Here is a 15,019-nt window from a genome sequence, read left to right as displayed (position 1 = left end):
GTGGCTGTGTTGGGGGCTGAGTCGCAGAGCCATGCTGACCCACTAATCATGACATGCAGCCCTCACTCTGGCATAGGAGATCACCAAACTGCTGGTTGATCTCTCTATGCACCATGACCCCGACCTGGAAACAGGTGACAGGTGCCTGTCAGTGCCCTGTCCTGGGGGGGGGTGAGCCCCATCCCCTGAGGCAGCTCCACCCGAAGTTGGTGCAGGACCAATGGAAAGGGAGGTCCCAATTTGGGCCCCAGACATGCTGGTGCCTGGTGCCACGGCCAGCTGAGGTGGGACAGGTGGGACAACTGAGACCGGCCTTCCCAAGCATGCTTTAGTGTTTAGATTTCATCATCATATGTGGGTTAGTAATAGTCAACACATTCCAGGGTTAGGTATAACAGCATGCATAGATATTCCCATTAACCCAGACAGCAGATATGGAACAGTTGCATAGCAAACAGAACACATATAGGACCACAGTGGTAATATGAATAGCATGCAAGCACATTGATGACACCATGCCACCAATGTTGGAATAATTCAATATAGCACATGCACGGGAACCATTAAAATAGTTATCAAACAATCTGATATTATTAGAGCATAGGTGTCATTACATACCAGTTGGGGTGGGTATGTTGATTACTGTTGGACATATGGTGGGGGGAGAGAAAGATGTCAATTACCAACTAGTATATTCCTATAGTCCACATTACTTTCCTAGTCAGTGCTGTTATTTGTACCTTACAAGTCTTACTACACTACCCTATAGCCTTAGTTTGGACAGTGATATAGCTGTCGTCATTGTTATACATGAACTGGTTTTACCTGCAGTATACACCTCTTACCTGGTATACATGTGGAGGGAATATTTGTTAACACTAACTGTTTCTACACTTACTCCCAGATTCCAGGTTGATGTTGTGTACATAGCTATCAACTCTTTCTCTGCACAGTTCCTGGCCATGTGTTGACCACATGCTGGTGTGCCAGGGCATATCTAGAATATTGCCCTCTTCCACCTTTTGTGACCTGACACACACACATATATATGCTTTCCTACACACAGTTATATTATGTAGCACAATGTGGTTGACAGTGACCAGTGATACTTTATTATTCAAAGAAACTGCAACAATCACAATTCCCTACAATACCAGAGTGAACAGTACCAGTACAGGTTATAATGGTCTGTATTTCTCAGCACAGTGTTTGTATCCGACATACCTGTAGGAGCAATGTTTGTTAGCACTACCTGACTGTTGCCACACAACGTTCCAGATTACACATTAGTATTATGCACATACATCTCACTCTGTTACTGTACACACTCTGGTCACAGCTTGACAACATGGGAGTGTAGCTAGGACAACTTGACACATTACTCTCCTAACAGTTTCGGGGGGTGCTACAGGGACAGGTGAGTTCTCATAGATGTTTGACAATCACATGTATTCCCTGTTTGCTGGCTAAACATCTGGGATCATCCCACAGACTTACTAGGGGGACAGGCAGCAGATATGGGCCCATATACTGGACATTCTCACCTCATCTGTACAGTTGTGGGGTATGATTTTGTATGCAGCCTAATTCCACTTCCAGGATTCATACCATGGCTGTGTCTGCTACAACTTAAACACTGCCCATCACAGTTGTGTCTGCTATATAGATATTGCTGTATATTTCCTATCTGCTTTCTGTCTTATTAATCCCCTGTGCTTTTACATTCTGACCTTGTATTACAGCACTCATACAGATTTCCTAGACAGCTGTATGTTGTAGGACAGTGTTGGCGACAGTGATGTGTAATGCCTCATTATTCAGAGCAACTGCATCAGTCGCAATGCCATACAATACCACTGTGAACAGTACCTGTACTGGGTATCATTCTTGTATTTATGGGCACAATGTTGGTATCTGACAGACCTGTGGGAGGAATGTTTATTAACACTACCTGAATGTTCCCACGTACAGTACTAGATTCCACATTCCTATTATTCACATACATCTCAGTCTGTTACTGTACACTCTAACCACAGCTTGACAAGTGTAAATGGGACATAAGTGGCTACTTAGTCACATAAGGTATGGGGGAGTTGTTAGTGTGCCCGCTTTGTTCTCACAGATGTGTGTAAATCAGTTGTATTTCCTGTTTGATGCCTATACCTTTGGAATCATCCCACTGATTTCCCAGGGGGACAGGTTGATATGCAGCAGATATGTGCCACTTTAATAGACATTCTGGACATATCTGTACAGTTTTGGGGTATGATTCTGTATGCAGACTACTACCCACTGGCAGGATTCGGACCGTGGATGCATGTGATAAAAAAAAACAACAGTTCGCATCTCAGTTGCATGTGCTATTCGGATTTTGTTGTCTGCATTTTCCCTGTTTACTGTCTATTTGTCTCTCAGTTGTACTAAATGGCCTCTGGGGATTACACCTGTCATATACAGGCATTCCTACACATTCAATTTATGGTGCATGGTGTGGGTAACAGTGCTTAATACAACAGTACTATTACATGATTGCAAATCTACATCACCATATGATACCAGAATATACCCATGCAGTCCAGCAGTTAGGCCTGTTTTGTCAGGCTATTGCACTTTTATTGACATGCAAACAATATGAGACTCTTCCTGCCATATTCTCTAGTATATGCAGTACTTGCCTTGAACAATACAGATTTTATACAGGCAATTCATTTACTATTACTTTTAGTTTTATTTCCTTTGACAGTAAATGCATGAGTATTAATGACCTGCCTCATGTCACAACCTCGCCAAGTGACTGATGTCGGCCACCTGATTCGAGGCCCGCTCCATTGAAGCTGTGGGGGGCATAAGAGGAACATTTAGCCATACCTATCCTTGATATACCTGAGCTGGCAATTATTACACACATACTGGGGTGATACTTACACACGACTGAACATCCCTTGCCGCTCTAGCCTCTTGGAGCCACTCCCCCAAGAGGTCTCCCTTATGCTGCTTCAAGTCGGCATAGTGTTGCCTGACCTGCTCATCAGTTTGGGGTATGCCAGTGGTACTGGTGAGGTCACGGGCGAGACAGTTCCAGGCCTCCGCCTTATATTGGAAGCCCTACTACTGGCCCTGCAGCAGTCTCTGATCATGGTCTTTGACAAGGAGTCCTGCCATGACATTGGACTCCTGGATGCACCAGTGCTACACCCAAAAGTGCACATCTTCTCCCCTTACTGCCATAGTGCCTGCAAAGGGAAGCTGCAACCAGTTATGAGATGTATTCCTACCTTTTGGGTTTAAGTAGGGCTGATTTCCCACACTTTTCCATGATTGGCTAGTTTTGAAAAGGCTAAGCTATGGGCAAACCTGCTTACCTATGGTTGGCATTGTTTAATGGGGTATACCACTGGGTACAATGAGTTATCTGGTGAACACATTGCTTACACCTCCTATGCTGGCCTGTGCAATGCTTAGCATTGCTTACATTAGGCTTTGCATTATATTTCCTTTTTGGCATTGATTTCTTATTCATTACATGTTATGTATCTGCCTGGTATCCATGATTAATGTGTAGGTACACTCTGTGGGGTAAAAAACAAAGATTCAGGCAAGGATGACAAACCCAAATGGAATCAAGTAGAATGTAACTTTATTCAATAAAACAAGCGCTTTCGCTCGGCTGAATACTGAGCTTTCTCAAGTCAAAATTAACTGCTAGCAGCAACATTAAATAGCCCCTTCAAAGTCACATGATTAATTAGTAAGTATAATTAGTGAAAAAAATCAATGAAACCAATAAAAACAAGCTGAAGCAAGCTAAAGTACCGTAGCAGTATTTTGAAAAAATGAATGTTGTCCGTTTAAAAACTCATTACACAAAATAGTAAATGTCAAAAACACATGAAACATAAATGTTGTTCAGGATATCTAAAAAACAATTATAGTGTAAAACATATAAAATGTGAAATATCAACTGTGAAGTAGTATGACAACAAACAATGGCTGTTGACCAAATAAAACATGTGATAATTAAAATACTCCAGTTGAATAAAAAAGATCAAAAAGATCAAAAAGACAAGAATGCTAAAAACATAAATAATAGCATTAAAATAGTGTAACTGGGGACCTCATAGATGTGCCATTCTAATTTTAAGAACGCTGCTAATATTGATGCTCTCATTCAAACCGGGAGGTTTACTAGCGTCCAACTTTATTTGCCAGAGAAGTTCTCTGTATTCCAAAGTCGTCTCCCAGTCACCACCTCTAGCATCAGGCAACACTTGTTCTAAAACCAAGAACCTAAGTTCATAGTTGGGACATACAAGGGAGTGTTTAAAAAAGGCATTAGACTCTTTCTGTTTAGAGATGTCATAAAAATGTTCATGAATTCTTTTTCTAAGGGGCCTTTCGGTTTTACCAATGTAAAAACTAGTACAGGTGGTACAGAGCCCTAAATAAACCACCCCATTACTTCCACAATCCGTGTAACAACTAGAATTAAAAAGAAAGTTCCTTGAAGGAATGTATAAACTCGAGATGTTAAAAATAACATTACATTGTTTACAGGCTCCACATTTAAACGTACCTGTTCGGGAGACCTGTGTGCTCGTAGGAGCATTATATTTCCCTTCAAATAATTCTTTAAGGTTAGTGTCTCTCTTTCTAGTGAACTTAGGATGTGTTGGTATTATATTCTTCAGTTTGTCGTGGAGTGTGAGAACTGGCCAATGCCTCTGTACAACTTCTACGATCTCCGAAGAGTTGAGGCAATAGGTGTAAATGAAACTACCATGAATTTCATCCAGTACCTTGCTGTTGATGGTTTGGTTAAGGGGGACACATTTACCCAAAAGTGGGGGGTAACTGGTTTCCCTGTTGTCAATAACCTCCTGTGCTAGAGTAGTAACAAGTAAGGGAGGGTAGCCTCTTTCTATGAACAAAGACTTTAAAAAATTAATTTCCTCTAAAAAGTCAACAGAAGTACTGGACATCCTGGAGGCTCTGATGAACTGCCCCTTAACGATACCCTTTTTCTGGTAAAAGTGATGCCCACTCTGGAAATGTAAATAAGAGTTAGAAAAAGTGGGGTTCCTATACAGTTTCGATTGTATTGAATGGTTGTGTAATTCTTTGTACAGAGTGACATCAAGATAGTGAAGTTCATGATCGCTGATAGTATAGGTAAAAGTCAGAAAGTGAGTGGTAGAGTTGAGATAGTCAAAAAAATCCAAAAATTGTTCATGGGTGCCCCCCATAAAATACAGATGTCATCTAGGTATCTCTTATATTGTATCAAGTACTGAACCCAAGTGGTGGAAAAGATACATCTTGGCTCCCATCTGTGTAGAACTACATTGGCATACAAAGATGCACAAGGAGCACACATGGCTACTCCTTTGTGGGGTCCTTGTATTTTACGGGGACTTCAACACTCTATTACAACTACACCTCGCTTCTGGTTTTACTGCTGTACTCCAGTTCACATATTTATGTTATGTAGTGGGTTATGGAACGTATGACTGTATACTGATTCCTTTCACAGGTTCAGTTTGGTTTTACTATGGTGAAGACTTGTTTGCTGATGCCTTATTCTTCTGTATTTCTGTGATGGCTTGGTGGTTAACTACTGTGACTATGCTGTATAGGGTCCTGGGATCGAGACCTGCATGGCTGTTTATTTTGTTGATGGGAAGAACAAAGGCCGTTGGCTACAGTGTGATTAAAGCACTTTTGAGCATTTTTAAGTGGGTTTGCGTAGGTTTGTGTGACGGTAAGCAATGCTAACCTGCCGTTACATCTGCTTACAGAGAGTTAGCTTTATAACTGCTTAACCAGTGTAGGCATTGCTTACCACCATGCAAATGGGCTTAAGCCCACTTACTAGTGCTTAAATATGCTTACTACTGCTTCTTTGTGCTTAAACCTGCTTACTAGTGCCTTATTCATTATGACACTAACACCTCACATGTGCATTTACCGCAGTGCTCCAGTTCATAAAAATATGTTATTTAGTGGGTTATGCAACATAAATATTACTCATAATGTGCTTTGTCATGGAAAATGGAGTCTGCTGCAGTGGGACTCGAACCAAGAATGCCTGCTCGTAAGGTGAATACTCTGCCTACTGCACTATTGGTATGCTGCTTCATTTGCATATATTTTCCTTGTTGTCCTCTTCAGTCATTTAAGCTGCATTAACCATAGCTAAGTGATAGGCACACAAGTGCACCTACGGTCAGCTTTTATGGGATTTAAAAAAAAATAAAGGGTTTGTTAATTTTATTTATATATACTGCTGCTGTTGTACATGAGGGGGACACTTGTTGGGGATATGCGGATACCTATGAGCGGTCTCACTCATTTCTTACCCTCTTCTGCTATTCTTCATTGTGGAGGCGTGTATATTCTGAGAGCTCTGCTCTCAGACACACCCCCTGCACTCTTACATGTTCCGTGTAAGTCTAGGAGCTTAGGCAGTGTGCCTCATTATTATGCATGGCGTGCTGCCGTCCTGCTCCTAGACGGCTGCCTCCGTACAGGACTAAGCTAGTCCTGCATGGAGGAATAGTAAATTCAGGGGAAAGTCTTACCAAAAATATGCAGAGCAGCAAGGGAAAGGAAGGGAAGAAATAAAATACTATCAGGGAAGCACTGAATAAAGACAACTATAAAGCAATTAAGACAAGAAGTGTCACTGTCAGAAGAGTATACAAGAGGGAACAGATCGACAAAAATATTTAGAAAGGTAGATGTGATAAACATACCATGCAGTATCCAAACAGACCAGGCTCCATCATACAATATTGCAAATAGTAAACTAATGATATCAGCACAGAGATAAAAACCTTGAAGATAAGCAGATAAATACAAAGGGAAAGTACAAAATAAGCTATTCATTGATGATCCGAAAAGATTTACAGAGATTTAGGAAATAAAGCAAAATGAATAGAAACACAACCAAAAAGAGAAGAACTTGACATTTTGGAGAAATATATGTGAAGACACCATGGATCATAACAAAGATGCTGAATGGATGGAAATAAACAATAAAAAGTTCAGATGTACAAGTTATGAAATGGGATGTAGTATCACTAGAGAAAATTAAACAAAATTAAGAATTTGATTTTGGATTGGCGTTATTCATTTAAAGTTTGGTTACATCTATTTTTATCTTTTTCTTATATTAAATTTTCTTTTGTTTTTAAGATTTTTTTTATTCTTTTTGGAGTTTTAATAAGTCTTGGCAAGGGTCCATTGAAAAGAATTATTTTGCAGACAGTGAATAACATCCAACCAATTAATGGAATAAGATGTGAAATAGCATTTCTCATTTAACTACAAATATTTAGTGGCATCCTTATTTAGCTATAATATTTGTTTGACTTGCTGTTCTCTGCCTGACTATTGCTGATCTCTGTTTGCTCTTCATGTATCTCAACTACTTGCCCTACTACTGCTGTTGTGTTTTTTAACATGGTGGCTTTTGAGTTGCCAACTCCTACTATAAATCTGATTTTGGACACTTCTCCCAGTCTCATCTCATGAGCTCTTTCTACTGAGTACTGAGAAATGAACTGGGAAGACTCTCCCACTTAGTTTCTTAATGTTGAATTATCTTCTGTTCCTACCTTCCTACTTACTAAAAAGGATAAAAACAGAACTTGCACTTTATCCAGCTGCTTTTAATGTATTTGTGTTTCTTCCTACTTTATGTAGCTTTTTGCTGCAAGTTCTTAAAGTTCTCAGTTTCATTTAATGTACTGCATTTACTACTGCTTATATATAGTCTGATCATTGTAACTGTTATTCTAAGCCTCTTAATTCTGATTTACAGGTTTGTGGTCTAAACTGTTGTGGGAGGAGAAAATAGCCTCCACCAATTTCAGACAAGAACTTCTGGTGAAGGCTTATTGTGCTTAAGTGTCTTTGTTCTAGTTTAAGCACTTGGGCTCCATACCAGTTATTTTACATTAGGAAGGTTTGTGGTCTACACTTTTGTGTTAGGAGAGGATAGCCTATGCCCTTCAGAGCTGGACATTGCTTTTGTAAGTCTTATTGTGCCTTTATTTGATTGGTTAGAGGGCTTGATTGTTTAAAACAAATTGAATATCTGCACCTCGGGTATTTGGCAACCACGCTACTTGAGGAGAAGAATGTTGCTGATTTCTGTTAAACACTACAAAAGCTAAGACTTACATTACCAGATCCACTGTTTTGATACTTGTTTCTTGCATTGTTTTTGTCACAGCTGCTTCAATTGAGTGTTTCTGTTTTGAATATATGCACTTGGCCTTTTTTTAGTCTTCAGTTAGAACTGCTTTGGTTCTACTTTAGTGAGAGTAGAGGACATTAACATTATTTTCTGGCCCATGATCGTGTAAAGAAAAGAAGAGTGTGCTGTTTTTGATTGGCCACAGAACAGGGCCTTGTTTGTGTTTTTTGTTAATCAAATCTCCTCTGCTATTTAAGTGCCTCATATCTTAAAAGCAAGCTAAAACTTACATTGCCATATCCACTGTTTTGGCAATTGTTTTTCACATAGTTTTTGTCACACCTGCCTTACTTGAGTGCATCTGTGCTGTATATCTGCATTTTTTTATTGTTTTTCCAGTATTTAGTTAAAACTGCTGCTCTCCATGTGGTGGCTCTTAGCATTGATCTGTATAGTCACCAAAACCATGCAGCGAAAGTCCCCCTTGTAATCTGTGTATATGCCAGTTTTTCACAGTGTAAGTTTCCCTTAAAATACCATTACAGTCTAGAAAGATTTTTTTTAACTACTAGAGCATCTATTTTGTGCATAACTGAGCATTGCTTATCATGTCCCTTGTGTTATTCACCTATTCAATATTTAAATTTCCATCACTCCTCCATAGTATATTTATAGCAATGGATATGTACTTTCTGACTCTCGCAATGGCCATTCTGGATGAGATATGTACTGTTAGGTATTGTACCAATTGTCTCATGTACACTGACAACCCACTTATTCTTAATAAAACAGATAAAGTACATATGTGAGAGATGTGAATACACTTTAATGCTGGAGGCAAACATCTCTCATACAACCAAAACTAATCATATAGAGGTTGTCAGTGGCATTTACACCATGTCTACTACATAGGGTAAAGACCCTACACATAAAACTACTTATGCTGAGGCATTCACAGGTAACCTTCCAAAAAGACAAAGACCACCTGCCCAGCACAATCAGAAAAAGTGTCCTCAGCTATCACTTAAAACACCACCCACACTACACATTGTAACACTGTAACCATTGCCTCTACAGCTATGCCCTTAAGACAAACCAATGCACATCCAAATTTCCTGGTCGTTGGTGATTCTATAGTGAGGCACACTGATGTTCCCCTCACCAGACTCAGTAAGGAGAGAGTCATGGTTAGGTGCCTTTCCATGGCTAGGATACATCAGGTCACACAGGCAATCAGGTCATTGAACCACAGGTACCAGTATAACTCTGTCATAGTCCATTTGGGCGATGACCTGAAACCTACCTCCCTTGACTATGTGAAGCAAGACCTGATTGAGCTCACTGATTACATGTGTCAGACGGGTATGAGTTTAACACTGAGCAGCATACTACCTTCTCCAAGGATGATGCCCCATTATCATCAGAAAATGACTGATTTTAACAATTAGCTTAACTTCTAGTGTCATTTCAAGGGGGTACAATATTTAACAGCTTGGGAGTACATGGTTGACAGACCATGCTGCTTTGTCGGGGATGGTCTGCACTTATCCCCTCTAGGCTTTCAGATATTGGCAATGACCTTTTCTAACCCTATAGTGCCCTTTTTAGGTAATGCCACACTAATTAACCTCCAGACTTAACTGAACCTATAAAAAATAGCGGGTCTGTATCACGTCATCAAATACTTACCTTGTCGAATCATTATTTGTGGAACACACATTGTCGAAATCTCTCTCTATTGAATGGCTGTGTCATCAAATGTTTTCACAGAGAAAAGCAACATCCAGCCAACCTACTTCCCATCTCCAAATTTAAAAAATTTAAAACCCACCCAAGTGGGGCCCCCATCTAAATATACCAACTCTTGAGATTGCACTACAGTGTGGAAAAGGACAAATTCACGATGGTGTCAACAAATGGCGATTCAACAAACTAAGTATTCACTTTAATAATATAGACCCAGAAATATCTGAAGGTGGTACTGCTCATTGCTAGGTCTTAACAAGAAACTCCATTCCCTGCAAGCCTCCTCTCCCTGGAGAGTATAGGCATTTGTGTAATAACAAAGACATGGTTTAAAGTCATGGATAAATATCCCAGCAGTGCAAAGTTATAATGCCTTTAACATATTTAGACCAGCTACTGCACAGGAGGGAATTAAAGCTGAAGAAGTCTTAGTCTGTATGAAAACCAGCCTCACATCCACACTAGTAAATGTGCACGACTCACTGGAAGTCATACATTTACAAGTCACCATAAAAAGGGTCTCGTACCATATTGTTGCAACTTTTTTTAATTTCTCCAAGTCTTTTGGGTTTTTAATACCATGATGGGAATGGGCTCCATTCCTATATTAAAGTATGATTAAAGTTCATGAAATTAGCATTATTTTAATCTTTGATATTAGTCAGAACTGATCTTCGCAGCACTCGCAATGTGTCCAGTAACATGGGCACTGAAGTTACATGTATTGGCAACATATCTAAGTGTAATTGTAAATTGTTTTTTATAAGACCCATTGCTCCTACTACTTTTGGAACTCTCTGGTATCCTTCTTCCACAGACCCCTCATTTCTGCTTGCAAATCCTGGTATTTTATGACTTTGTCTCTCTCTCTCTGTTCGTAAGACACTCTAATCATTGGGTGTAGCAGTTTCAATGATCAATGCTACTTTTGTCTTCTTTTCATGGACTACTATATCTGGTTTTCTTACATCTATTTTTGAACTGTTGGTAATGGGTGATCCCATGGGATATAAACTGCACCATTTCCTATAATGCTTTGTGGGTCATATTTCCAGTGTTTTTCAACTACTTTAATATTATAATGTTTGCACAATACCCAGTGCAACAGTCTTGCCACATTATTATGCCTTTCAGTATACAGTCATTCTGTCATTAGTATGCCACAACCAGAAACAAGATGTGCGACTGTTTCCAATTTTGTTTTACAAACCTTACAGCTGTCTGTTTCTCCCACATGTTCAATGGACTTTGTAAATCAACATGTACATTGTCCAATACCCGGGGCCTCCAATACTAACCTTTCGTTCTTTGGTTTAAATTGACCTCTCCTTAACCATTCCAGCATTTGTTCTTGGTTAACATAAGATTTTTCCATACTTGCAACTATATTTATGCATTTTCCACATTTCTTCCCTTCTCATCTGATCCTTCACCTTATATTCCTTTTTTTGTTTTTTGGCACATTCAGTTACAGCCTGATTTTTTCGACTACTGGTTTGATTTCCATTCCGGCTTGGCATTGATATGCTTCTGCTAAACTAAGCAGGGGAGTCATCTTAGACTTATTCTAGTCATGTTTTAAAACTTTCACTACATTTGGGTCTTGTGAGATCAGCATATACGTATGCAGTCCTACAACTGAAGATCAATACATGTAATCAATTTTGAGGAGACCCATACTTCCTTCAGAACGGGGAATATATAGTCTTGGTATGCACTGATTTTATATACCATTTGATGAGCATGAAGCATCCTGCTTGTTTTCCTGTCCAACCTATCCAACACCTTTTGTTGCCAGTCAGTTACCCTAAAACTGTAAGTTAGGACAGTAAGAGAAATTTGGTTCAGGGGTGTAGCTAGGATTTTCAAACTTCCTACCTCTTAGTGCAAGAAATATGGACAAAGCCTAAAATAAACAGGACAGATATTAAATAATGTTCTCATGAACTTAGAAAGTTGCTAGATAATACAGGATGTGCTAGTATGAATTTTTTTTCTAGGACATGAAGTCTGAATGATTTTCTAGAAAATCACAAAATTTATAGGAACAGACAAAAATATAAACCTCTCAACCTCTTACAGCAACAAACTCATAAATAAAACTGAGGCAAAGGCCCAAAAAAGGACATTTTTTTTTTTATTGCTCTTATAAACTTAGAAAGATAATATAGAATAGTAGTAGGTCTTGCATCATGCAAAATATAAAATTGCCAGACAATACAGCTGGGAACCTGTCAAAAGGGACACCATTTTTTTATGAGCACAAGTTTAACTAGAGCAGCTGAAAAAATAGAGAAATCTACATGCATTTCTGAAATAAAAAAAAATAAACTATCGGATCATTACAGTTATTTATCTCAACCGCTTAATGCAGGAAATCTGGAGAAGGCCAAATAGATTCCGGGGACATACAAACAGTACAAAAAATTGGCCTGGTATAAACTTAAGACAGCTGCTAGAATATCAGGAAAAGTTTTATTTTGCATTTTACAGCATGAACACCAATAAATATCTGCTAAACAAAGCAAAGCAGTCTCACAATAAAACTAGACTTAGCATTAAAACTTCTCTGCCCTTGAAACTCACATTCATTGATACAGCATTGAAACCTACATTCAAATAAAAATACATTTTGCCTATGGCAGATAAAGATTAACTTTGGGCTGTTTTCAAATACATGCTCTTTGATACACCTTCCATCATAAAAGCCATCTACATAATTCCACATTAGAGAAATCTGTAACTAATGAAGGGCTGTGCTAGCACTTTATATTTCATGGTTTCATCTACAAATAATGTGCCTGTTGCCCTTGAGGAATAAATTGCCTATGTTGCATTAAAACAATGATACACTGCAATAGGGAATGGATGGTAAACTGATAACAGGTTCATAGTTACTACTAGATACCCCTTTACAACACAGTACAGTTTCAGCAATACATCAACCTACTGTGGGAGAAGAACCCACAGCCTTCTGCATCAAAAGCAAGTACACTACCTGTTGTGCTATTAACAGAACGAGCAAACTCTGCATCAGCAGCACTAAACAAATGTTGACACTCAGCTGTATCTCTGAACTTTGCAGCACAAGAAATCTGGAAAAAGCCAACATTTATTGGGAGGGGCAAAACAGGGACACATTTTAAACATTGCTTGTATAATTTTGAAAAGTTGCTAGAATAAAATGCGGTGTTTATCACCAGGTATGTCTTGAACCCAGAACCATATACACTATAGTCAGTGCAATATACCACTATGCTAAATCAGCAGCTTGAAAACAGGAAGACAAACTTAATGGCTATCATTTAGATAGCTCTCAACCTCTTAACACAAAAACCTGGACAAACAAAGCCAATAATGAGGGAATACAAATTCAGTTCTCAAAAACCTGGACAAACATCAAAAACAAGAATAGTTCTCACCATAGCTCACAACCATTAGAAAAGCAATCTGAACAAAAGTCAGAAAAATAGGTGGTTAGGGACTTTAGGCTGTTCTTACCCTGAAGCAAAGGTACAGGGTTTGAGGGCATTTTCAGACACACACACCTTCCATTTGTGAACTGCATGATTTGTGAACTGAATGCCCTGCCTTGCCTGTTGTAATGCATTTACTTCAATTGTTGATTGCCTTCACCTGTCGATAATTCAATAATCCATTTGCTTGCCAAACTACACAAATGCGAATGCCCTGATTGTTTCTTGCTCACCCTTAGTTTCATAGTTTCAAAGTTTAGTACTAGGCTATCTGCCCTGGGGCATTTGTAAGCCTAGCCATAGTGACCATGAAATGGTACAAGACAGGTGCAAGCAGACAGTTAACTCTAGGGGATCTAACTTTTTCAGTGTTTACCCAACTTCCATTCAAAACAGTAATTGTATCAAAAAAGTTCATAGTTCTAAAGTAAGAGTCATGCAAACTGCCTTCTGTGGGGGGACAGATTTCCAGCATGTAGCAGATCACAAAATTTCCATGCCTTATACTGGCATGGCTGAGTGTACTCAAAGAGCATGTGTTCCTGGGACCACAGGGCTACTTTTATCCAAGCCACCTGGTATACTGTGTTTAAGTCACGCTCAACACTTTCCCCCAAAACAGCTACAGCATGAAATTTGGCTGAGGGCAATGCATCCATAGGTGCCACCCAAATCTGGCAGTTAAGCCATATTCAATAAGCTAGCAATACCATAACATTTCCAACTGCCACATTTAATACTACCCATCTAACTGCAGAATCCCTCAAACATTCCCAATATAGGTATCAGAATGACCTGTTCAAAAGATATTCATAATAGGGTGAACAGAAAGCATCCTTTTGGACTACATTTGCCACAGTGGTAGGGACTGCAGTCACCAATACTGGGAAATGTACACTTATGACAAATACAGGCAAGTAGGGCAAGCTACTAGTGGACCCATGTTCCTAAACCACAAACCATGAAGTGAAAGGAAAATGTACAGTGTTAACACCAGTATTACTGGTCTGGGAAATGCAATGAAAGCAATCAAGGTATGGGAGTCTGTAGACAGTACCATGACTGAAAGTAGCAGTGTTGAAATACTAGGCAGCAAACCTAGATGTGATGTCTAGTATCTAAAACCTCTACCAACATTCAGCCTCCCACGAGCTCTCTTCTCAGCCTCTGCCTCCCACTGCAGCCATTCCACCCAGTCCTCGGCCTCATCTGCGTGCTGCTGCAGAACCTGGATATGGATCAAACTCGGTAATAAACCACTGCAAAACAGATAGAGTACGCATAATCCTTTCTCTAATCTGTTTAATTCAAGTTCAACTCACTAAAAAGCAGTGAAAATTTCTCAAGACAGAAATAACTAACCATACACAAACACAGTTTTCATTTTTTTACTTACGCTGATTTTCAATTTTCCGCTTGCCTTCCAATAATCCATTTGCTTGCCTTCCAATAATCCATTTGCTTGCCTTCCAAGTTCCAACTCAGTGATTGTTTCCTTTTTTGCCAAAAGCTATCCTTCTAAAAGTTGTACTGAAATCAGTACATTATTTGGTTTATAGTTTTCCTAGTTGTCATTGGTGTTTTCAGTAATAAATTA

This window comes from Protopterus annectens, chromosome 4.part1 (assembly GCF_019279795.1).
Source record: "Protopterus annectens isolate FY-2018-M chromosome 4.part1, PAN1.0, whole genome shotgun sequence".
Taxonomy (NCBI): Eukaryota; Metazoa; Chordata; order Ceratodontiformes; family Protopteridae; genus Protopterus; species Protopterus annectens.
Note: the sequence above shows the minus strand (reverse complement) of the source record.